General features: G+C 43.4%; 1 protein-coding gene across 1 annotated transcript in view; it reads left to right on the plus strand.

The window, feature by feature from the left end:
- Positions 1-2,430: 2,430 nt before the first annotated feature.
- ghra (growth hormone receptor a) overlaps positions 2,431-24,193 on the plus strand; it is a 170,722-nt gene continuing 148,959 nt past the window's right edge. Inside the window, exon 1 of the mRNA XM_059974276.1 lies at positions 2,431-2,769. The gene's annotated coding sequence lies outside the window, so the exon portion shown is untranslated. The remainder of the gene's footprint in view (positions 2,770-24,193) is intronic.

The following is a 24,193-nucleotide window of genomic DNA, read 5'->3' on the forward strand; positions in this document are numbered from 1 at the left end:
CAGTAAGGCAGCACAGTTGATGAGGATAGGGTTCTGTCCACCCCCCACTAGCACTTCCATTTTATTTCCTTGTAACCCTCTTGTCGTTTCTTCTCTGCCACTCTTGGGACCGCTTCAGTGAATCCTGGCTTCTGTGACGTGCATGTACTATTTTACGGCAGGATGGACAGAGCTGTAGGCAGTTTCTTTAGCCATAGTTGTACCAATTGTATCTCTCTTACTGTACCCAGATCCTCTGGCAGTAATGGTAGGCCTACTATTTGCCTACGTAATTGATTGTGACACCTGCCCGGTACCTTTTGGTGATTTGCATACAAGGACACTTTGGTGCTTGTGAACATCAATGTTGTCCAGTCTGACACCACTTTGCAAACTGTCTGTGTTTCCGTTTAGTGGGTTCACCCTCTTCCACGCCTGCCCATCTCACTGACACACTCAGCTTGTCTCCGTACCCTGAGCTGCTCCTCTTTACTGATAAACCACCAGGTTTTATATCACTGGCAAGCTCGGAACCACAAGACAGAGTCACTAACCTTCATTAGCGTAAAGTTCTTTTCCAGAAGATCAGGAATTCTCCCGTTCATCATATTCCGCCAACCCGTCAGAGATCCCTCGTTACGTTTGGATTGGGGAGGCCGTGACGAGTCACGAATGTGGCTCTGGGGTAACTGTTAGCTCAGGTCAGTGGGAGGGCGGATTTCTTCCTGTAGGGCAACAAGAAAAGAAAGATTCCCTTTGTTTGCCACATGCACATTGAAATGTACCTTATTTGTGTTTGTGATTAACACAGTCAGAGGTTGTGCTGGGGGCAGCCCGCAAGTGTCAGCGTCAACACAGCACATCCACAACCACAATTTACTAACCCTAACCCGCCCGTCTTGAAACTGGACCCAGAGGAAACCCACACGGTCACAGTGTGAACGTACAAACTCCTCGCAGACAGCAGCGGAAACGGAAGCCGGAGCGATGCTGCTGTAAAGCTTCACGCTAATCGCCACGGCGAACCAGGTGAGGCAGAGACCATAGGGGCATTTAAGAGAGCCTTAGATAGGCATGATCTGATGTGGATGATCGAAAAATGAAAGGCTATGTTGGAGGGAAGGGATGGATTGAGCTAAGAGAGAGTTAAAAGGCTGATTAAAGAGCCCGTGCTGTTCATGTTCAACCTACTTGAACTTAAATCCCAGAGTTTCCATGGTGGGATTCAAACTGGTCTGGAACTTGGATTACAAGTCCAAAATCAGAAGCAGCTTGTTGATCACCGACACGTTGTGAAATGCGTTGTTTTTGTGGCAGCAGTACAGTGCAATACATAAAACATTATTATGTTGCTACAAGAAATATAAATGAACAAATGGCACGAATAGAGGGCAAAATAATGAGGTAGTGTTCATGTGTTTACCGACTGTTACTGAGTACCCACTCCTTCATTTACTTAAAGTTTTTACCCTTTGGACAACTTTGTAAATGGGGGCAGATCATGGGAATCTGGACATGAAGGAATTTGGGAGCACACAGTCTGGGTATTCACTATCCTAATCTTTATATCAGGGGTTTTTAGTCAAACTACCTCATGGTTGGCAAATGGTATGTAGGCGAAATAGGATTTAGAGCAGATTAGTAGACAGCAGGGTTCACAGAAATCCTTTGCTGGTTTGAATTTCAGCTCGGGGGAAAATAGTGTAGGTTAACAATGTGACAGTGACGAGTACACAACGGAATGGTGCAAAGATTGGAGTGCTTTCTGAAGGGTGCAAAACAAAATGCTGAAGTGACGGACGGAGCGTCACTTTATACAGTCAACCTGTGAGTATATACTTCCTATCTTATGTATTTATATCTATTGTGTTTCTTTAGTTATTGTGTTCTTAACCTTACTTTTGTTGTGTCTGGCGTTACAATTATTTCGTTCTCCTTTGCACTGGAAATGGCATTAAATAATTTTGAATACGGCAGAAGAACCCACTCAAGGTGCAGCCCGAGCAGCGGGCATCCCCCGAGTTTTGTGTGTCTTCCTCGGGATATCCAGTATCTGCACAATCCCATGACAGATGAGGTGCAGTTCAGGGTTGGAGAACGGGAAGGGGATTGCGAGAGGGGTGTGCTGTTCTTGAATCTCAAATAAGAGATGCTGTTCGTCCGGGCTTTCAGGCTCCTGTGTCTTCTCCCAGAAGGTAGGGGAGAGGAAAGGGAATGTCCAGGACGGCAGGCACTCGGACTGGGTCTGGAGTCACTGGCAGTGATCATTTTTTGTGCGCCGCTCATTTACGCCGCTGTTTCCATCTGGGAGCGGCTTGCTGGTGTTTGAAGTGGCGGTGTGTATGTTGTAAGAATGCCGACCGCAAGCTCTTCGCGTTGTGCACAGAGGGCGCAGTTCCGCAGGCTGGGCAGCCGAGGGAGGGAGGGCTTCAAGTTTCTGACTTGCTGCTGACTCGCAGTTTTGCTTGCAGGGTTCGCAGGGTTCAGTGCGGAATCGCGGTTCTCCGCGGTGCCTGCAGCCCGTTCGGCCCCACCGCCGTCTGCCCGCCCATGGGCACCGTCCCTCGGGCACAGGCGGGGGACAGCCAGCCTCGGCAGCGGATCGGCGCCTGATCCCGAGCTTGCCCACTGCCCCCGGCGAGAACTCCGATCGGGGGTGGGGGGTGGCGGGCTGCGGAGCACACGGATCGCCGTGTACACACAGAGGGAGAGGAAGACGGGAGAAACATTGGATAGAGTCGACCATCCCAGCGAGGCCAGCTCGGCCTGGGCTTAGCCCGGCCACCGCAGGTAACAACACACAGTCCGCCCGGAATCCGAATTTGCCACGGTGTTTGTGTACTAAACCTGATCCATACAGATTGAAGCTCACACCACCGACGTCCACATAGCGCCTGCTGTTCAACAAATGCAGCCGGAGCCTGCCGTATTGTTTCGAATTGAAATCACAGCCTTCGGCTCCCCAGTTCTTTTGCACATCTGTTAGCAATTTTTGAGCGTTTTGACCCTTCCGTCCCCAAACAATTCATGTTTTGTTTGTAACTTTTGGCGAACTTGTGGGCCCCGAGAGAGAGTGAGTGCGCCAGTTTAAAGGGGGTGGGTGCGGAGGGGGAGAGCCGCCTTGGAAGTACCAGAATCAGGTTTTTATCACTGGCTTAATTGTATTGCAGGAACAGTACCGTGGAAAAAACATAAACTCACCATAAATAAAATACTAATAACTAGTGCAAATCGAAGGAATAACAATGTAGTGTTTGTGGACGGTACAGAAATCTGATGGTGGAGGGGAAGAATCTGCTCTTTGTGGATTTTCAGGGTCCTGTACCCCTTCCTTGTTGGTAACAATGAGAAGAGGGTATGTCCTGGGTTTGGAGGGCCATTAGAGATGGATGCTGCCTTGGAGCACCACCTCTTGACCATCTCCTCATTGGTAAAGAAAGAGTTAAACCGGCCGCTGGTCTACTCTTTATTCTCCTCCATAGATGCTACCTGACCTGCTGAGTTCCTCCAGCATTTTGTGATGTTGCTCTGGATTTCTGCAAAACCCCTGGTGTTTAGTGTTTGGTGAAATGTCTTTTTGGCAGGGCAAAAGAGAAGGATGGTTCTTTAACCACGGTGGTTGTGATGTGGTTTATTCTTTCATAACTGAGTAAACAGTGAAAATTGAAGCCTTATTTTATGATAACTGTCTGTTAGTGAATCACCCATCCGTTCTGATCACCGCTCAGAATGGACAGATTATATTGAAGCCTGTGGAGGGCTATAAGGAGCTCATAGCCATTGGGCTCCATGGTAGCTTAGCGGTTAGCACGACGCTATCACAGCCAGAGTTGGGAGTTCAATTCCCACTGCTGTCTGTAAGGAGTTTGTGTGTTATTCCTGTGAGTGCATGGGTTTCCTCTGAGTTCTCTGGTTTCCTTCCACAGCCCAAAGATGGACTAGTTAGTAGGTGAATTGGACATTGTAAAATTAGGCTCAGGTTAAATGGGTGGGTCGATGGGCGGTGCGGTTCATTGGAATCGCTTGTTTGCACTGTATCTTTAAATAACAAAAATTAAACAGAACTCATGTTGGGAGTGGGCCAGCTTGACTCCTTTGAGCATAATTAAAGGGTACCTTTTTTATGAATCCTTTAGCTTCTTAACTTAATGATTGAGAACAAGGGAGAAGGTATCCAAAGTTAAGACAAATGTAAAGGTTTTCACACATCGGTGAAGGAACAGTGTATTAGTTGCCATGGTTTATTGTGGTATCGCTGGCTGGATTAACACGCCACCATAACACAAAACCTTGAATTAGAAACCCAGAGTATTTCTTTCAGAGAAATCTTGTCAGTGGTGTGAACAACCAGAGTGGGGAGCCTGACGTTGGAGGAGTTAGAATGGCTAACTTTTTATTACTGCCATTCTCTGTACACTAAAAAGTATTTCATTGGTTCAAAGCAATTTGGCCAATCATCGCTGGTGTTATACAATTGCCAGTAAGTTGTTACTTTTCCAAAGTAAAATGTATTAACCAGTTGGTGGTTTTGATATTTGAATGCAAGTAAATAAATTACTGCAGATGCTGGAAATTTGAAACTAAAGCAGAAGCTGCTGGAAGAAGTCAGCAAGTTGAGCAGCACCTGTGGCAAGAGAAGCGGTCAAGGTTACAGATTTGCAACAGGGAAAGAAAGATACACATAGATTTCAAGTAGGAGGGAAGATGGGACAGGGATGTGTCTAATGAAGGGAATGGCTGTGATAGGCTAAGTTGTAGTGGTTTAATGAGGACAGTTATCTGCATACTAAGTTCCTGGGAATGTGTCATATGTTTTCAGATTTGCCCTGAAGGCAAGGTTTCTGCATGTAGTGTAGGTTAAGAAAAACAAACCAGCAGGAAGCATCTGTGGAAAGGAAAACAGTTATTGCTTCGGATGACAGATCCTTCTTATACCTGGATGGGGTATGTTCGCTTTTCCCACACACAGGAGGATGAGATTTCATTTGACAGTGGTGGTGATGATGCTGTCTTAGATATTTGGTTGAAGTTGTTAATGTTAGTTTTGTTTAAAATTCATTCCTGATACAGCCCTATTGATTTTTAATTCTCTATTTTTTTTTGAAATACTGAGAGCTGCTACTTCATATGGCCCATTGAGTGGGGGCATGAAGCTTATACTTCAACCCCACCAGGGATTAAGAAGCAGGAGTTTGCAGATGTGTGGGATCTACCACACTGAGTTGTCTTGAGATATCTAACTGTATTCGAGTTAATGCTATGATTGTGTTAGTGTGTTCCATGCACAGGAGAAGTATTATGAAGTTGCTTTAACTGGAAATATTTCAGCAGGCAGGAGTAATCATGTTTCGGACAGATGCCAAGGCACAGACTGTAAACTGGTTTTCCAAAAGGTCACAGGAATGAAATGAGAATCAGGTAAATCAGGCTTCTCTTCAACGATTCAGAAAGGTAATTCTAGGCCATTACCTCTGAAACTGACGAGTTTCAGTTGACATTGTCGATGGCAGTTGACTTTGTTACTTGTCTCAATCTCAACTGAGGCAGTTTTGCTTGAGTAAAAACTTTAAATATCATTGCAGAATTTGATTACAGGCAGGCTCTGTGAGGGGAGGCTTTCCAGAGGAACATGAACTGCCTTTCCATTTGAAGAGGAGAACAGCATTTGAGGTCTGTGTCTTTGGCTTATGCATTTGATTTCAGGAGCTGGACTGTCTGTAGGGTTTCACCCGAACAACTCAGCTGCTAAGATATTAGCATAGATTATGTCCAACTGTTCCTGTTGTACAAGTACCTTAAGGTGGAGAAAATGCCCACCTTGCTGGCATCCAACAAACCGGGAGAGGAATTGCAATGAGAAAGCTGTGAGGTGCTGAAGAAGCTGTCCTTAATGAGTGTAGTCCTGAGAGTGTTGTTGCCTATGTGCGGCCATTTGGCCTGGTGAGCCAAAAGCAGTTTAATATGAGAATTCCATCAATCCTATCGCCCCTTACTGATTTACAAATACTTTCCTTTTTGATATTTTATCCAGCTCTTTACCCAACTCCACAATTGAACCTGCCTCCATTTCTACTCCTGGCAGTGAACGGGAAACTTAGCGTGCATTTGTTTTTCTTTACTGTTGATTTCCCTCCATGGATGCTGCCTGACCTGCTGAGTTCCTCCTGCATTTTGTGTGAGTTACTCTGGATTTCTAACCTCTGCAGAATCTCTTTTGTTTTATGTTTTTTCCTTGGGTTACTTTTGATTCTTCTGCCGTCCTGGTTCCTGACCCCTCTGCCAATGGGGACTGTTTCTTACCATTTATGATTTTTAAAACCTCTACCACATTTGTTGCTGAGTACCAATCCAACTTTCCCCTCTACCCAATTCCCTTTGTTCCTGAGTACCAATCCAACTTTCCCTCAACCCAATTCCCTTTGTTCCTGAGTACCAATCCAACTTTCCCTCAGCCCAATTCCCTTTGTTCCTGAGTACCAATCCAACTGTCCCTCAGCCCAATTCCCTTTGTTCCTGAGTACCAATCCAACTTTCCCTCAACCCAATTCCCTTTGTTCCTGAGTACCAATCCAACTTTCCCTCAACCCAATTCCCTTTGTTCCTGAGTACCAATCCAACTTTCCCTTTACCCAATTCCCTTTGTTCCTGAGTACCAATCCAACTTTCCCTTCGATCCAATTCCCTTTGTTCCTGAGTACCAATCCAACTTTCCCTCAGCCCAATTCCCTTTGTTCCTGAGTACCAATCCAACTTTCCCTTCGACCAAATTCCCTTTGTTCCTGAGTACCAATCCAACTTCCCTTCGACCCAATTCCCTTTGTTCCTGAGTACCAATCCAACTTTCCCTCAACCCAATTCCCTTTGTTCCTGAGTACCAATCCAACTTTCCCTCAACCCAATTCCCTTTGTTCCTGAGTACCAATCCAACTTTCCCTTTACCCAATTCCCTTTGTTCCTGAGTACCAATCCAACTTTCCCTCAGCCCAATTCCCTTTGTTCCTGAGTACCAATCCAACTTTCCCTTTACCCAATTCCCTTTGTTCCTGAGTACCAATCCAACTTTCCCTCAACCCAATTCCCTTTGTTCCTGAGTACCAATCCAACTTTCCCTCAACCCAATTCCCTTTGTTCCTGAGTACCAATCCAACTTCCCTTTGACCCAATTCCCTCTGTTCCTGAGTACTAATTCAACTTCCCTTCGACCCAATTCCCTTTGTTCCTGAGTACTAATCCAACTTTCCCTCAACTCAATTCCCTTTGTTCCTGAGTACCAATCCAACTTTCCCTCAACCCAATTCCCTTTGTTCCTGAGTACCAATCCAACTTTCCCTTTGACCCAATTCCCTTTGTTCCTGAGTACCAATCCAACTTTCCCTCAACCCAATTCCCTTTGTTCCTGAGTACCAATTCAACTTCCCTTCGACCCAATTCCCTTTGTTCCTAGGTACCAATACAACTTCCTCTACTTTATCCACACAACCAAAGTCTTTCATTACTGAGATCTTTAAAAAATTTCTCTTCTTAGTCTTTTACAAAGATTTCGCTTCTTTTCTTAAATACAGCACCCAGAACTAAATAGGCAATGTCGTTGTGTCCTCATTGATCGTAGAAGCAGTCCCAGAAGGTTGGAGTGCCACAAATGTCAAGAAAATTAATAAGGATAATCCTGGAATGAGTCTTGCATTGTAACGAGCAAAGGTTTGGAGGGGATTCTTAGAGACAGATTCTTAGAAGCTGGCTTGGCTAGGTGTAGTCAGCATGGCTTTGTGAAGGGCAGGCTATAATAGACATTTTAAAGGAAATGACAAAACAAATTGATGAAGTGGAGTGGTGGATGTGGTATATATGGATTTTGGTAAGGCAATCAACCTTAACAAAGTAGGTATATTCAGAAAGTCAGGAGGTGTGGGATCTAGGGAAATGGCTTTGACTTACTTGGGCCCTTAGCTCCTAAGTGGAGTGTAGGGCAATGATGGTCTCCCATCTCCATCATCGTCTGAAGTCGATGGTCTGGATGGAGTTCGTCAATGTTTCTGTAATCCATTGCATCCACTGTACGGGGGTTTGGCATATACAGCTTCAGCACAGCCCTGCTGACCAGCCTCTCACAATAGGGACATAGGGTTGGACATGGAGAGGCCAACTAGAGGGTGTATTCAAGGACATTTTCAACCTCTCACTGCTACGGGTGGAAGTTCCCACTTGCTTCAAAAAATTATACCAGTGCCTAAGAAGAATAGTGTGGGCTGCCTTAATGACTATCACTCGGTAGCATTCACATCGACAGCGATGAAATATTTTGGGAGGTTGGTCATGACTAGACTGAACTCCTGCCTCAGCAAGGACCTGGACCCATTGCAATTTGCCTATCGCTACAATAGGTCAACGGCAGACGCAATCTCAATGGCTCTCCACACTGCTTTGGACCACCTAGATAACACAAACACCTATGTCAGGATGCTGTTCATCGATTATAGCTCAGCATTTAACACCATCATTCCCACAATCCTGGTTGAGAAGTTGCAGAACCTGGGCCTCTGTACCTCCCTCTGTAATTGGATCCTCGACTTCCTAACTGGAAGACCAGAATCTGTGTGGATTGGTGATAATATCTCCTCCTCGCTGACAATCAACACTGGTGTACCTCAGGGGTGTGTGCTTAGCCCACTGCTCTACTCTCTCTGTACCCCTGACTGTGTGGCTAGGCACAGCTCAGATACCATTTATAAATTTGCTGATGATACAACCATTGTTGGTAGAATCTCAAGTGATAATAAAAGCGCATACAGGAGTGAGATATGCCAACTAGTGGAATGGTGCCGCAGCAACAACCTGGCACTCAATGTCAGTAAGACGAAAGAACTGATTGTGGACTTCCGGAAGGATAAGATGAAGGAACACACACCAATCCTTGTAGAGGGATCAGAAGTGGAGAGACTGAACAGCTTCAGTTTCCTGGGTGTTAAGATCTCTGAGGATCTAACCTGGTCCCAACATATTGATGCAGTTATAAAGAAGGCAAGACAGCGGCTATGCTTCATTAGCAGTTTGAAGAAATTTGATATGTCAACAAATACACTCAAAAACTTCTATAGTTGTACCGTGGAGAGCATTCTGACAGGCTGCATCATTGTCTGGTATGGAGGGGCTACTGCACAGGACCGAAAGAAGCTGCAGAGGGTTGTAAATCTAGTCAGCTCCATCTTCGGTACTAGCCTACAAAATACCCAGGACATCTTTAGGGAGCGGTGTCTCCGAAAGGCAGTGTTCATTATTAAGGAACTCCAGCACCCAGGGCATGCTCTTCTCTCACTGTTACCATCAGGTAGGAGGTACAGAAGCCTGAAGGCACACACTCAGTGATTCAGGAACAGCTTCTTCCCCTCTGCCATCCAATTCTTAAATGGACATTGAAGCTTTGGACACTACCTTACATTTTTTTAATGTACAGTATTTCTGTTTTTGCACTTTTATAAAAATATCAATAAATATAATTGATTTACTTGTTTATCTATCTATCTATCTATCTATTTATTTATTTATGTATGTATGTATGTTTTTCTCTCTGCTAGATTATGTATTTTATTGAACTGCTGCTGCTAAGTTAACAAATTTCAGGTCATATGCCGGTGATAATAAAGCTGATTCTGAACCTTGGTTCTGTGGATTCAGAGCTGCCTTGCCCAAAGAGGCAGAGGATGGTAGTGGATGGAGTGAATTCTATCTGGAAGGTGGTGACCAGTGGAGTTATGCTTGGTTCTGTTCTGCTCTGTGATTTTTAAAAGATAAGTGAATAAGTTGAGGAAATGGAAGGGTGGGTTATCAGGTTTGCAGATGCACGAAGGTCTGTGGTGCTGTGTATAGTTCAGAAGGTTGTCATAGGCTACAGTGAGACTGACACAATGCAGAGCTGGACTGTGGAATTCAACCCAGAAACGTGTGATGTGATTCACTTTGGAAGGTTGAATTTGATGGCAGAATACAGGGTTAATAGCAGAGTTCTTAGCAGTGTGGAGGGGCAGAGAAATCCACCTTCATCGATTGCTCAACGTTGCTGCACAAGATGGTAGGGTGGTTAAGAAGGTGGATGGTGAGTTGGCCTTCAGTGGAGACTGAGTTCACGAGTCACAAAGTAACGTGCAGCTTTATAAAACCCTGTTAGACCATTGTGTTCAGTTCCAGAAAGGATGTAGAAACTTTAGAGACGGTGCACAGGATGTCAGAATCAGGTTTATTATCACCGGCATGTGACATGAAATTTGTTAACTTAGCAGCAGCTGTTTAATGCAATACATAGTATGGAAGAAATAATGATAAAATAAAAAGATAACTAAGTAAACAAATTACAGTATATGTATATTGAATAGATTTAAAAAACATGCAAAAAACAGAAATACTGTATAGTCTTTATCTGCGGGTTCTACTTGCGCGGATTCAACCAACCGCGGACTGGGAAAACCCTGAAGTTCTCTCTCCAGCACTTGTTGTTTGAGCATGTACAGACATTTTTTCTTGTCATTATTCCCTAAGCAATACAGTATAACAACTATTTCCATAGCATTTACATTGAATTAGGTATGATAAGTCGGAACAGGTACATCCTGTATTATTTAGCGTCAGTTAGTCAAATGTTTGTCTTAGTATATAGTATATATTTTACCTTTCTATGCATATAAAACACTCAAGAAACATATGTATTTCAGTAATTAAACCACTACATTGCTTAGTAATAATTGCAGCTTTCATTGGGGCAGGGCCTTTCAAATGCTCCATTATTCTCACTTTATCCTTTAAAATTGACCGACTGTAACCTAACGCTTTTCCAGTGACTGATGGCATTTCACCTCTTTCCAATTGCTTTATTATGTACACTTTACTTTCAATCATGCGTCAATGGAACAGAAACACAGTGGGTGGCGGGTCCTGAGCTCCACTGGTTCCTAAAGTCCACCACACTGAATTCCCCAGGTCCTAAGGTCCACCGCAGTGAGCCAGGTTAAATAAGGGACTTGAGCATCTGCATTTTTTGGTATCCGCGGGGGGGGGGGGGTCCCGGAAGCAATCCCCCGCGGATAAGGAGGGCTGACTGTATATTTTTTAAAAAGTGAGTTATCGTCCAAGGGTTCAATGTCCATTTAGGAATCGAATGGCAGAGAGGAAGAAGCTGTTCCTGTTGCTTGGATTAGAGAGCATGTGTTATGAGGGTAGGTTGAGTGAGCTTGGGCTTTTTGCTTTGGAGTGAAGGAGGATAAAAGGCGACTTGATAGAAGTGTAAAAGATGATAAGGGATATAGATAGAGTGAACAGCCAGAGACTTTTTTACAGAGCAAAAATGGCTAACACGAGGGAGCATAATTTTGAGCAGATTGAAGGATGGTATGGGGGCGTGTCAGAGTTTTTTAAAAATGGAGAGTGCCAGGTGTTTGGAGCGCCCTACCAGGGGTGATGATAGAGGTATCAGGGGTATATAAGAGACTCTTAGGTAGGCACATTGATGTTAGAAAAATGGAGGTGTATGTGGGAGGGAAGGGTTAGATTGATCTTGTGAAGATTAAAAGGTTGGCACCTCATTGTGGGCCGAAGGGCCTGTACTGTTCCATGATGCTGTATGTTCTACAAGTTGACACACTCAGTGACTCACGTTGAGTTATCATGATGCTTTCATCCTGGAATACCATGTTCTTACATTGTAAGGTCCAGTATCCTTGATTCTGCCAATATCAAGACAGAATTTTGATATATTGGTATTCTGCCAATCAAAATGCAGTGCTTAACATTTCTCAGGCATAAATTTCATTTGCCACCTGTCTGCCCATTGCGCCAGTCTGCCTCTGTCTCTGTCTCCTTGTGTTCTAATAATGCCCACAGTCCAGCAGGAGCCCCTGGATTGTCTGAACAACCGATGCTGACTGTAATCCAGGACGGGTTTCCCTTCCTGAGAACTATTCCTAAATCAGAAATGAACGGCAGCAGCATGTGAGAGAGGGTCACAGACCAGCTGGCAGGAGAATGAGCAGGAGTGGGGAGAGCCTCAGTCAGCCAGTGAGTCTGCCTGGAGTTCCCAGCTCAGCCGGGCTCCCCTCGGCCCTCAACGTTGTGGCTGGTCGGAGAGAGAGAAGATGGAATTGAACTCCAGTCGCTGTAAAGCATTACACCAGCCAGTAGGTATTTGTAACCTGGGCAGTACTTGTACTTGTGGCCCTTCACTACTTTTCAGTGCAACTATACTCAAAGACTTAAAGCGCATTTATTAGCAAAGAGTGTATAAGTTATACGCCTTGAAATTCTGCTTACAGGCAGCCGCAAAGCAAGAAACTCGAATAACCCAATTTAAAGAAGACCTAATGCCATGCACAGATAAAGAGAGAGAGGGAGAGAAAAAAATCACACATTGTAGAAACAATAGAAGCAGGCCAACAGTGTTCTGAACCAGGCTGAATCCCAGACCCACTCCTGGAGCAGCTAGAGTAGGCCCGAGCTGGATCAGTTTGGCACCACGGAAAAAGGGATGAACATTCGCAGGAGAACATTGGTTCCACAATCCAAATCCAGGTTCCCCGAGATGCCTGGGCCACCCGCCTGAAGCCGTTGTTGATCTCACCTAAACAGCTCGGCATTTGGAGTGATCCAACCTCGCAGGCTCAAACAAGAAGACATTGTACTTCGCAATGCACCAGTACAGCTTATCTCCTGAACCAGCCTTGGCTCTGCCTGCCTCCTCACTGCCTGTGACAATAGTTCACCATGAGATGTTATTAGTAATGTTTTTAGCCGATTCTCTTGCCTTATGATTTACCAGTAAGCTATTGCACATCTTTGGTAGTGCCTTCTTAAACTGGTCTGATCTTTGCCTTCGATCCACTTTCCTGCTTACACTTCCTTATCTTTGGAAATCTTCATTGATCTGAATCTATCTCATGACTCCACCTCTACAGGTTTTGGGTAAATAATTCCAAAGATTCATGCCCTCACAGAATCAATTCTTCAGCTGAGTGGGAAATATTTTCTCTGTCAAGACCCCCCAGAATTTGATATTTTGGAAGATTAGCTCTCACTCCCTTTAGAGTTGGAGGGAGATGTAACAGAGGAGCCCAGTAAGTTCACACCGACCATCAGCCACACATGTACTCATATCCCATGATCCAGTGATGGACATGCAGCTCCTTCAAGATTTCCTTGGAAGACAACAATCCTTTCATAAGCACAGGAGAATCTGCAGATGCTGGAAATCTGGAGCAAGACACACAAAATGCTGGAGGAACTCAGCAGGCCAGGCAGCATCTATGGAAAAGAGTACAGTCGACGTTTCAGGCTGAGATCTTTCATCAGGACTGGAGAGGAAGGGGGAGGAAGTGAGAACAAGAAGGTGGTGGTAGGAGGTGAAGGAAGACAAGCTGGCAGGTGATAGTTGAGGCCAGGTGAGGGGAAGTTCATGGGTGAAGGGAGAAGCTGGGAGGAGACAGGTTGAAGAAGAAAGAACAACAAAGACTTTCTTGCCTTTCTCATTCTTTGCTGCAGCCCGTATGAGGACGCCTTGATCCTTCTGTTCCGTAGGGTGGCATGGTAACATTACGGTTAGCACCATCACTTTATAGTGCCAGCAATCACCAACTAGGTTTTGTTTCCTACTTCTCTCTGTAAGGCGTTTGTACGTTCTATCTGGGACTGTGTGGGTTTCTTCCTGGTGCTCTGGTTTCCTCCCACAGTCCAAAGACATTCAGGTTAGGATTAGTAAGTTGTTATGTTGGCACCGAAGCATGGCAACATTTGCAGGCTACCCCAACACATCCTCGCTGATTTGATTTAACTTGAATGACACATTTCACTGTACATGTGACAAATAAAGCTAATCTTTAATTAATTAAGTTATTTAGAGCTACAGCATGGAATATGTCCTCCCAGACCTTTGAGCTGCATCTCCTAGCGATCTGATCTCACCCTAACCCAATCATGGACAATTTCTAATGAACTTACCCGGTACGTCTGTGGACTGGAGCGGAGCATGCTGGGAAAACCCTTTGCCCCACCTGGGAGGGCTGTTTGGGGCCCTCTGTGGTGGCGAGAGAGGAGGTGCCGGGGCAGATCTAGCACTTGACCCACTTGCAGATTTAAATGACAGGAGGGAGATCAAGGGTGTCAAGTATAGCACATCCCTACAGAAAATGGAGAGTGGGGGGAATGGAAAGATGAAGGATCCTGTTGTCGATGGTGGAAGTTATGGAGAATTCTGTGCTGGATGCAAAGACTCATGGCATGGATAGTATGACACCCACAACCTCTGTATGTTTCAAGGACCTTTCATCTCTTGTTCTCAATGTTTCTGCTATTTATTTTTTTCTCTCTCTTTTTGCAATGCACATTTTTGTTGCCCTTTGCACATTGACTATTTGTCCATCTTGTGTGCAGCTTTTCGTTGATTCTGTTGTGTTCCCAGGTTCTGTATGGTGTTGTGTAGTTTGAAAATAAATGTACTTTGAACTTTGAATAACGTGCTGGATAAGGAGGCTTGTGTTGACCTTCATAATGTGCCATGATCTCTATGTCTGTCCTGTTTTCAGATAATGTGGAATTTTCCCTTTGACCCACATGACCTTTAAATAGGCACCATACTCAAGTCTAATTTCGAGGGGGTCCTCTGCTCTCCCTTCCTGACATTTACCTCTTAAAACTGTCTCTCACTCAAGGACTGAGTGTACGTCCACACTAGACCGGATAATTTTGAAAAGGCCGGTTTCGTGTAAAAACAATAGGTGTCCACACCAGACGTTTTTGAAAATACCTCCGTCCCCATTAAAACGGGTATCTGGGCAAATCTCCTCCTCCTGGGCATGTGCAGGACACATCGACAGAAAACAAGCGACATGTCGAATCTCACCGTGAAAGACTTGGTGCTCGTTTGTCCAGTATAGACTAGAAAAACTTAAAAGGCAATTGCCAAATGATGACAGCTGTTGGCTCTTGCGCAGGAGGACTTAAAGCTAAAAAAAACAAACACTGGAGCGTATGGAGGCAACCGACAGGGAGTTCACAGACAGTATTCGAAACATTTCCTATAGCCATAGTCTCGTCACCGATGAAAGGGACGACAGCTACAACTAAATGCAATAAGGCTTGTTACTGGGCAAAAGTGAAATTTGCTGTTACCTCATTTGTTTGCCTTTACTTTTGCCATGTCTTTCTGTATTATTTTGCTGTATTTAACGTGCAATAAAACGAGTTACTGGGCAAAAGTGATTTTATTTTTACCTGAGTAAAGGTAAAACTTCCAATTTTCATTTTTGGCCTTAACATTTTCATGTCTATGCCAAACATAAGCTGCTACTTAAAAATGACATTTTGGAAGTAGTGACAATTGCATCTATTGAATGTTTGCACAAGCAATACATTAATAACCATATAACAATCACAGCATGGAAACAGGCCATCTCGGCCCTCCTAGTCCGTGCCGAACTCTTAATCTCACCTATTCCCACCTACCCGCACTCAGCCCATAACCCTCCACTCCTTTCCTGTCCATATACCTATCCAATTTTACCTTAAATGACACAACTGAACTGGCCTCTACTACTTCTACAGGAAGCTCATTCCACACAGCTATCACTCTCTGAGTAAAGAAATACCCCCTCGTGTTTCCCTTAAACTTCTGCCCCCTAACTCTCAAATCATGTCCTCTCGTTTGAATCTCCCCTACTCTCAATGGAAACAGCCTGTTCACGTCAACTCTATCTGTCCCTCTCAAAATTTTAAATACCTCGATCAAATCCCCCCTCAACCTTCTACGCTCCAATGAATAGAGACCTAACTTGTTCAACCTTTCTCTGTAACTTAAGTGCTGAAACCCAGGTAACATCCTAGTAAATTGTCTCTGCACTCTCTCTAATTTATTGGTATCTTTCCTAGAATTCGGTGACCAGAACTGCACACAATATTCTAAATTTAGCCTTACCAATGCCTTGTACAATTTTAACATTACATCCCAACTTCTGTACTCAATGCTTTGATTTATAAAGGCCAGCATTCCAAAAGCCTTCTTCACCACCCTATCTACATGAGACTCCACTTTCAGGGAACTATGCACTGTTATTCCTAGATCTCTCTGTTCCTCTGCATTCCTCAATGCCCTACCATTTACCCTGTATGTTCTATTTGGATTATTCCTGCCAAAATGTAGAACCTCACACTTCTCAGCATTAAACTCCATCTGCCAACGTTCAGCCCATTCTTCTAACAGGCATAAATCTCCCTGCAAGCTTTGAAAACCCACCTCATTATCCACAACACCTCCTACCTTAGTATCATTGGCATACTTACTAATCCAATTTACCACCCCATCATCCAGATCATTTACGTATATTACAAACAACATTGGGCCCAAAACAGATCCCTGAGGCACCCAGCTAGTCACCGGCCTCCATCCCGATAAACAATTATCCACCACTACTCTCTGGCATCTCCCATCTAGCCACTGTTGAATCCATTTTATTACTCCAGCATTAATACCTAACGACTGAACCTTCTTAACTAACCTTCCATGTGGAACTTTGTCAAAGGCTTTGCTGAAGTCCATATAGACTACATCCACTGCCTTACCCTCGTCAACATTCCTCGTAACTTCTTCAAAAAATTCAATAAGGTTTGTCAAACATGACCTTCCACGCACAAATCCATGCTGGCTACTCCTAATCAGATCCTGTCTATCCAGATAATTATTAATACTATCTCTAAGAATACTTTCCATTAATTTACCCACCACTGATGTCAAACTGACAGGTCTATAATTGGTAGGCTTACTTCTAGAACCCTTTTTAAACAATGGAACCACATGAGCAATACGCCAATCCTCCGGCACAATCCCCGTTTCTAATGACATCTTAAAGATCTCCGTCAGAGCTCCTGCTATTTCTACACAAACTTCCCTCAAGGTCCTGGGGAATATCCTGTCAGGACCCAGAGATTTATCCACTTTTAAATTTCTTAAAAGCGCCAGTACTTCCACCTCTTTAATTGTCATAGGTTCCATAACTTCCTTACTTGTTTCCCACACTTTACACAATTCAATATCCTTCTCCTTAGTGAATACGGAAGAGAAGAAATCGTTCAAAATCTCTCCCATCTCCCTCGGTTCCACACATATCTGACCACTCTGATTCTCTAAGGGGCCAATTTTATCCCTCACTATCCTCTTGCTTTTAATATAACTGTAGAAACCACCATAAAGCACCTTGTTAAATGTATAAAACATGTCTGCATCAGTGTTATCTTGTATTTCCATACAATGATACATTAGGCTGTTACACGCCTGTTGTCAGAGAAGTACTTGCATAAATAGGTAAACCAACTTCGTACAAGCAAGGACAAAAAACAAGGCAAAGTGAGTACAGTATACTTATTTATTCAGTAAGCTATGGGTCAAAGTATTTGGTGAGTACATTTCTAACTCTTACGGCTTCAGTCTCTTTGTCGTCTGTTCTGAAATTGTTAGGTTGTTTGGGGGTTTGGAATTCTCTGTCACACTGCAAACCTGCAGTAACATTCTGCTCAGGGACAGTCTCCTGAAGCCATCTGCCATTGTTGTTATGGTGTTGGAGGAAATGCTGTGCTGCCGTCACCATCTGTTCCGGCACATCATTTCAGCGTTTTTAAAAAGCTTTGGTTACCCCGTACACACTACACCGGTCAATCGGCGTTTTCAGATTTAAACACTCTGGAGAGCGTTTTAGAAAAGCTCCATTTTCGGGGGAGGAAAAAACCGTTTCAGTGTGGACGGAGGGTCAAAACAAAGAGAAAAAGCTTGGGTTATGGATTTATCTGGTCTAGTGTGGACGTAGCCTTAGTGTGACTCAGAACAGAGAGGCTCTGCTGTTGTTGATGATGTGTGAATAGTTATTATAGGCTAAGCACCCCTTATTCGAAATGCTTCGGGCTGGAAGTATTTTCTTTAATGAGATAGTCTGGGAAGGAGACCTATGTCTAAACACAAAATCCATTTGCATTACATATATAGCTTTTACGTTTACCCTGAAGGTGGTTTTAGATAATATTTTCATAATTTTATACAAAAAAAACAATAATGTATGCATTGAACCATTAGTGAGGTATCACTACTTTGGACCCGTGAGTTAACAGTCTTTTGCCTTTTGCTATCTCAGTCACTTCTGACTGAATTACCGTGCTAGTGGTAAGCAGTCAGTGTCTTAAATGCGTTCATCAGACATATGTACTTGACAATAAAGATTATTACATACCATTAACGTAACGTGTGCATGGTAACAAAAGCAGCTCTGTTTGTGTAAGTGCTCAGAACAGTTTGGATTTTGGAGCTTTTTGGATAAGAGGTGCTCAACCCGTTCTTGTGGTGCTGCTTATAATTTTCAAACGACTAGTAAATTAGTAAAAAGGTCTCTGATCTGAAACATAGTCTGCTTCTCATTTCCCCAGATGCTGTTCGATTAAAGAGTGTTTACAGCATTTGATTTCCACCTTGTCGACTTCTTTGCAATTTCCGGTTGCTTTCTTCGTAGACTGTCAGTTATTATTAATATTTGAAAGTTTTGGTCAAATGCCAGGGAATGTGTCCATCAGGAGTTTGTATGTTCTTCTGTGACCACGTTGGTTTCCCCCGGGTTCTCTGGTTTCCTCCCGTAATACAAAGACGTCTGAGTTAGCAGGTTTATTGGTCACGTGGGAGCAATTGGGCAGCATAGGCTAGTTTGCTCAGAAGAGTCTATTACCTATCTCTAAACTAAAAAATGAAATGAAGCCTCTAGTTTGTGTAACATCTTGTGTAACTGGATTGTTTGGTCTGTTAGATTGCGCTCGCTCCAAGGCCAGTGAATTTTCCCGATAGTCTCTGTTGGTTTGCATTGCTGCTGGCTCTCCTGACCTCCGCCATAATTTCTATTCCCATGCAATTTAAATATAAATCACAGAATATCATTGTTTTCTGTCCCCGTCCATTACATTGTATCGGTCTGTGTACAATAAACTTCCGATCTCTATGGGCATTCAGCACTACTATCTTTTAACTACTTAATAAAATTGCACTGGATAAAGACAGATCAACTTCACCTAAAGTAAAATCTCTTTTATGGAGATGCAATAGCATGGAGGATATCAACAACTCCTTTTACTCCACCAATACTGATTGAAAGCTGTTTACTGCAGTTTTGACTATTTGTTCAATCTGTTATTATCTTAATGATGTAAGATTTGTTCTGCAATCTCAGTAAATTTTGTAATCTTGTAAATGTGGTTTTAAAGTCATAGAATACTACAGCACAGAAACAACAGGGCCTTCAGCCCTTCTGGTCTGTGTCAAACCATTAATCTGCCCTGTCCCATTGACCTACACCCAGACCATAGCCCTCCCTACCCGCCCCCCCAATCCATGTACCTGTCCAAATTCCTCTTAAATGTTGAAAATGAACCCACATCCACCTCTTGCTGGTAACTTGCTCCACACTCTCACCACCCCCTGAGTGAAAAAGTTTCCCCTCATCTCCCCCTTAAATATTTCATCTTTCACCCTTAACCCATGACTTCTAGTTGCAGTCCCACCCAACCTCGGAGAAAGCCTGCTTGCATTTACCCCATCTATAACCCTCATAATTTTGTATACCTCTATCAAATCTCCCCTTATTCTCCTATGCTTCAGGGAATAAAGTCCGATCCTATTCAACCTTTCCCTATCACTCAGGTCAAGTCCCGGCAACATCCTTGTAAATTTTCTCTGCACTTTTTCAATCTTATTTACACATTTCCTGTTGGTAGGTGACCAAAACTGCACATCAAATTAGGCCTTGCCAATATATTTTCTACATAACATCCTATCTCCTATACTCATTGATTTATGTGGCCAATGTGCCAAAAACTTTCTTCACGAACCCATCCATCTGTGACGCCACTTTCAAGGAATTATGGATCTGTATTCTCAGATCCCTTTGTTCTGCTGCAGTCCTCAATGCCCTACCAGTCACTCCCAAAGTCCAATACCTCACATTTGTCTGCATTTCCAGCTGGTCCAAATCCTGCTGTAAGCTTTGATAATCTTTCTCACTGTCCAGTACACCTGTAATCTTGGTATCTTCCACAGTTAACCACATTATCATCCAGATCATTGATACAGATGACAAACAACAAAGGACCCAGCATCGATCCCTGTGGCACACCACTGGTCACAGGCCTTCAGTCAGAGAGGCAACCATTTACTACCACTCTCTGGCTTCTCCCACAAATCCAATGTCTAATCCAATTTACTACCTCATTCTGAATGCAGGGCAACTGAATATTCTTGACCAGCCTCCCATGTGGGACCTTGTCAAAGGCCTTGCTAAAGTCCATATATCCTTGCCTTTATCAACTTCCGTGGTAACTTTCTCGAAAAATTCTATAAGATTGGTTAGACACGACTTACTACGCATCAAATCATGTTGACTATGTCTAATCAGTCCTTGTCTATCCAATTGCTGATATATTTGGTCCTTAGAATACTTTCCAATAACTTCCCCACTACTGATTCACCAACCCTGGTTTATTGTTAAACAACAGACAAACATTGGCTAACTTCCAATCTTCCAGCACCTTACCACGGCTAAGAATGATTTAAATACCTCTGCTCTGGCCCCAGCAATTTCTGCATTAGTCTCCCGCAGGGTCCGAGGGAACACCTTGTAAGGCCCTGGGGATTTATCCAACATGATTTGCATCAAGACAGCAACACCTCCTTCTCTATAATCCGTACTGGGTTGATGACCTTGCTGCTGCTTTGCCTCACGTCTGTAGACTCTGTGTCCATCTCCCAACTAAATACAGATGCAAAAAATCCATTTAATATCTCCCCCATCTCTTTTGACCCCAGATGTAGATTAACATTCTGACCTTTCAGAGGACCAATTTCTTCCCTTTAATCCTTTTGCTCTTAATATATCTGTAGAATCCCTTAGGATTCTCCTTCACCGTGTCTGCTGGAGCAACCTCATGCCTTCCTTTAGCCCTACTGATTTCATTCTTAAGTGTTCTCTTGCGTTTCTTATACACAAGTACCTCACTTGTTCCTGCCTCTCTTTACCTGCTAAGCACCTCTTTCTGTTTATAATCTTGTCAAATACCTCAATATCTGTCAAAAACCAAGGATCCCAAAACGCATAATTCTTGCCTTTGATTCTAGCAGGAATGTACAAATTCTGTAAGCTGTACCGTGAAATTAGTAGCATTTATGATTACTGGATGCAAAGTGTTTCCCTAGACAACCCTCTGTCATCTGCCCTGTCTCATTCCCGAATAGCAGATCCAGTATCTCCATGTACTGATTCAGGAAACTTTCCTGAACACATCTGACAAACTCTTTCCCATCCAGCCCTTTTACAGTACGGATGTCCCAGTCAATATGTGGAAAGGTAAAATCACCTACCATCTCAACTTTCTGTTTCTTGCAGCAGTCTGTGGTCTCTCCACAAATTTGTTCCCCTAAATCCCGCAGACTGTTGTATGGTCTATAATATAATTCCATTAACATTGTCATACCTTTCTTATCCCTCACTTCTACCCGTAGAACCTCACTAGACGAGCTCTCTAGTCTGTCATGTCTGAGCACTGCTGTGACATTTTCCTTAACTCCTAACGCCACCCCTCCCCCTTTAATCCCTCCGGCTCTGCAACTCTCGTTTAACCCCTTCTCCTCCCACTTGCAGGACTAGCAAATCTTCCCGCTAGTAGTTTTCTATTTTATGACTACAGAGCTTTGTAAACTCAGTCAGCTCCGGCTCCATCATGGGCACTAGCCTCTTCAGCATCGAGGACATCTGCCAGAGATGATGCCGCAAGAAGGCAACATCAATCATGAAGGACCTAGCTCTTTTCTCTCAAGGAGAAGGTACTGGAGCAGGAGCCTGAGCAAACACACTCACTGTTTGATGAACATCTTCTTCCCTTCTGTCATCAAAATTCTGAACGGCCCATGAACACTACCTCTCTATTTCGCTCTCTTTTTGAAATTCTTATTTATTTATATTTCTTCTTGTAACTTACATTATTTTTTATGTATTGGACCATACTATAAGATCATATGACATAGGAGCAGAATTAGGCCATCTGGCCCATCAAATCTGCTCTGCCATTCAATCATGGCTGATCCTTTTTTTTTTCTCCTCCTCAACCCCAGTTCACGGTCTTCTAAGCGTAAGCTTTGATGCCATGTCCAAGAACCTATCATTCTCTGCCTTAAATGCACCCAGCGACCTGGCCTCCACAGCTGCATGTGCAACAAATTCCACAAATTCACTACCCTTTGGCTAAAAAAATTTCTCCACATCTCTGTTTTGAAAGGGCGTGCCCTCTTGTCCTAGACTCTCCCACTATGGGAAACATCCTTTCTACATCTACTCTGTCTAGGCCTTTCAACATTCAAAAGGTTTCAATGAGATCCCCCTTCATCCTTCTGAATTCTAGTGAGTACAGACCCAGAGCCATCAAATGTTCCTCGTATGATAACCCTTTCATTCCCAGAATCATCCTTGTGAATCTTCTCTGGACCCTCTCCAAAGCCAGCACATCTTTTCTAAGATGAGGGGCCCAAACTGTTCACAATACTCAAGGTGAGGTCTCACCAGTGCCTTGCAAAGCCTCAGCATCACATCCCTGCTCTTGTATTCTAGACCTCTTGAAATGAATGCTAACATTGTATTTGCCTTTCTCACTACTGACTCAACCTGCAAGTTATCCTTCAGGGTGTTCTGTACAAGGACTCTCAAGTCCCTCTGCATCTCAGATTCCTGGATTTTCTCCCAGTTTAGAAAATAGTCCACTTATTTATTTCTACTACCAAAGTGCATGACCCTGCATTTTCCAATATTGTATTTCATTTGTCACTTTCTTGCCTATTCTCCTAACCCAAGTCCTTCTGCATCCTACCTGTTTCCTCAATGCTATCTGCCCCTCCAACAATCTTCGTATCATCTGCAAACTTGGCAAAAAGCTATCTATTCCATCATCTAAATCATTGATATACAGCATAAGAGGAAGCGGTTCCAACACTGACCCCTGTGGAACACCACTAGTCACTGGGAGCCAATCAGAAAGGGATCCTTTTATTCCCACTTGCCGCCTCCTACCAATCAGCCAATGCTCCATGTTAGTAACTTTCCTGTAATACCATGGGCTCTTAACTTGGTAAGCAGCCTCATGTGTGGCACCTTGTCAAAGGCCTTCTGAAAGTCCAAATATACAACATCCACTGCATCCCCTTTATCTATCATATAAAACCATATGACATCTTCTCAACCACTGAGGTCAGGCTAACTGGTCTATAATTTCCTTTCTGCTGCCTTCTTCCTTTCTTAAAGAGTGGAGTGACATTTGCAATTTTCCAGTCCCCTGGCACTATGCCAGAGTCAAATGTTTTTGAAAGATCATTACTAATGGCACCACAGTCTCTAACGTGACCTTTTTCAGAGCCCTGCGGTGCAGTTCATCTGATCCGGGTGACTTATGTACCTTCAGGTCTTTCAGCTTTTTGAGAACCTTCTCCCTAGTAACAGTAACTCCACCCACTTCTCTTCCTGCACACACTACAACATCAGGCATACTGCTAGTGTCTTCCACAGTGAAAACTGATGCAAAATACTCTCCTTATCCCTGGTTATTATTTCTCCTGCCTCATTTTCTAGCAGTTCTATATCCACTGTCATTTCTCTTTTATTTTTAACATACTTGAAAAAACTTTTACTATCCACTTTAATATTATTTTCTAGCTTCCCTTCATATTCCATCTTTTCCCTTCTAATGATTTTTTTAGTTGCTTTCTGTAGGTTTTTAAAAACTCCCCAATCCTCTATCTTCCCACTAATTTTTGCTTTGTTGTATGTCCTTTCTTTTGCTTTTACAATAGCTTTGATGGTTGTACTACTTTACCATTTGAGTTTTTCTTCATTTTTGGAATACACATGTCCTGCACGTTCCTCATTTTTCCCAGAAACTCACACCATTGCTGCTCTGCTGTCATCCCTGCCAGCAGCTCCTTCCAATTTACTTTGGCCAACTCCGTTCTCATACCACTGTAATTTCCCTTACTCCACTGAAATATTGCTACTTCAGACTTTACTTTCTCCCTATCAAATTTCAAGTTGAACTCAACCATATTGTGATCACTGGTTCCTAAGGGTTCTTTCACATTATGCATTATGTAAAAGATAACATTTTACATTATCCCTAATCACCT

Source organism: Hypanus sabinus, chromosome 7 (assembly GCF_030144855.1).
Source record: "Hypanus sabinus isolate sHypSab1 chromosome 7, sHypSab1.hap1, whole genome shotgun sequence".
Lineage (NCBI taxonomy): Eukaryota > Metazoa > Chordata > Chondrichthyes > Myliobatiformes > Dasyatidae > Hypanus > Hypanus sabinus.